Genomic DNA, 2,513 nt, shown 5'->3' with positions numbered 1-2,513 from the left:
TTAAGAACCATTTTAAATACTGACACAAGGGAGCACAGGAATGTGCAGTGCTGTTCTTCCACTAAAGGTGAATGCAATGTTTGAGGCATGCAAATATTATTTGAGGACGCCATTGTTCTGTTTATTTACCATGTTGTGGTGTTCTGCTGTTAAACAGCTGCAAAGATCCCCGGGTGGACGGGAGCAAAACTGCACACAATCGAAACCTCCCGCGATTCGTCTAATTGTCTGTGTGCGGCTCTCCTGGACTGAAGCTGTGAGCAGTAGCACACTGTGGCTTCGCACATGCGTCTGTTTCTTGACCCAATCATCCATTTTGAATGCATGTGTATTGGGATAGACGCGTGCTGACGCTTATGTATGGGCACACCTTAAGTTCAGAGGAGCCAATCAGCGCATCGTATATGCTGACGCATATGTATGGGCACATCTTAAGTTCAGAGGAGCCAATCAGTGCCTCGTTATCGCCGACATGCCCTGCTCAGCCAGGGTCTTCAGTGAGTCAAACATTATACAACACACAGTCGCGCTGCTGCGGTCCTCTGCAATACATCTGTTAGTGCACGCAAAGAATACAACGGATAATTTTAACAAGCGATCGCGGTAATGCGCAGATTATAGTCCACAAATACAAAATGTATAACGTAAAAATCACTCTAAAATTATTATTTTATACAATTTGCCGAGGGTCTGGACAGAGGAGGTCGGCGGTCCGGTCGTGGATCGCGGTCCGCCAGTTGAGGAAGGCTGTCATAAATTATCCGATCAAAAGGGCAATGTTCTGATCGATTTGGGTAAATGTACCGGTATATATCAATAAAAGAACTGGGCTTAAACATCTACCAACAACTAACCACTTATAACACAAATGCATTCTTTTTCTCAGCATACTAATCAATTCCAATAATGTGAAATAATTTATGCAATGTCCATTCCGTAGTAAATAAGTAGGGAATCGGGGGATATGGAGTGGTTATTTATTGCATTCCATATTTGTCTCTCTTGAAAGAGAGATTTAGGAGTTTTAGGAGTTGAAAAATGCATACATATTGTGCTGCAGGTGATATTTCTAATAACGGACCAGGCAGGATGTCATTTTTGTACAGAATGCATTGAAACTCTTTTCAAAATCTTTATAGACTTGATTTAGAACAAATGTAACATCTTTCCTGAATAAACCCTGAATAAAATAAGATGGTGAAGTGACTCCTATTTACATAATTCACTACCAACTGCAAACGTGTGAATGCAATGTTTTCATATGTTTGTCAGAGAGTTCACGATTATTTGGTAACGGGGTAGAAATAATCGCAGTCCCTTTAAGGACCGCCATGTTAGTCTGTTTGTTGCTATGGAAACTTACTTTCGGCGGGTCTCGTTTGGCGCGGGGAGTTTTTTGGGTGAAAATAATAAAAAAACGACACTCTCTCTCGGAGTGCGAACGTGAGAAATTGTCGCTTTCTTCGAGTTTCTACAATTTCCACACTGGTGACCCTCGACGTTTTTTGCTGGATGATTCCAGACCGCGAAGATGTCCATGAACAATGTTTCGCTCAAGCTCCCCGAGTTTTGGGAATCATCTGCGTCTGCTTGGTTCGCTCAGACCGAGGCCCAGTTCGCCCTACGCGACATCACTGCGGATACTACGAAGTACTACTACGTTGTTTCCGCGCTGGGCAGTTCGACGGCGTCCAGGGTCGTGAGTCTCCTCAAGTCTCCTCCGACAGAAGGACGATATGATGCTCTGAAGGCTCATCGAATGCGGCCCGGATCATGGATGCCGGACCCGGGCCACTGCAGGACCGTCATTCATTGCGGCATGTGGGGCGAGGGTCGTGCCGTGTCCGCGCCAGAGCTGGGCCAGACCAATTTTGCTGACTGAGTGGCAGCCTCTCGCTTTTTTCAGTAGGCAGTTACTCCTCCCTGAGCGGAAGTACAGTACTTTCGACCGTGAACTGCTTGGGATGTACCTCGCCATCTTCCATTTTCGGCACATGCTGGAAGGCCGCCGGTTTACAGTTTATGTCGACCACAAAGCTTTGACCTTCGCCATGTCCAAGGCCACAGAACCATGGTCCGCCTGACAGCAACGCCAGCTGACCTATTTCTCCGAGTTTACTACAGACATTCAGCACGTGGCGGGGAAAGACAACTGTGTTGCTGACTGCCTCTTCAGGGCCATGGCTGGAGCGGTCCACCTGGGTCTCAACTACTGCAGTATGGCGAAGGACCAGGCTACTGACACCACAGTGCAGCAGTGCCGGTTGTCCACTACAGGTTTGCAGCTGAGGGACATGGTCTTTGGCAGCTCCGGCACCACTTTGCTCTGAGACGTCTCCACAGGCACCCCTCGGCCTGTGGTTCCCATGAGCTGGCGGCGCCCGGTTTTCGAGGCTGTCATGGACTCTCTCACCCGGGGACCAAGGCCTCTCAAAGACTGGTGGCAGCCAAGTTCATGTGGCATGGCCTGAAAAAGGATGTAAGAGATTGGGCTCGTGCCTGCGTGGAGGGCC

General features: G+C 48.1%; 1 protein-coding gene across 1 annotated transcript in view; it reads right to left on the bottom strand.

Moving 5' to 3' along the window:
• Positions 1 to 2,513, bottom strand: part of tmc3 (transmembrane channel like 3) — a 49,847-nt gene that overhangs the window by 10,390 nt on the left and 36,944 nt on the right. The gene's annotated exons all lie outside the window — the stretch shown is intronic.

Source organism: Hippocampus comes, unplaced genomic scaffold, assembly GCF_001891065.2.
Source record: "Hippocampus comes isolate QL1 unplaced genomic scaffold, H_comes_QL1_v1.1 scaffold499, whole genome shotgun sequence".
NCBI classification, from domain to species: domain Eukaryota; kingdom Metazoa; phylum Chordata; class Actinopteri; order Syngnathiformes; family Syngnathidae; genus Hippocampus; species Hippocampus comes.
This window is presented reverse-complemented; position numbering and strand designations above follow the sequence as displayed.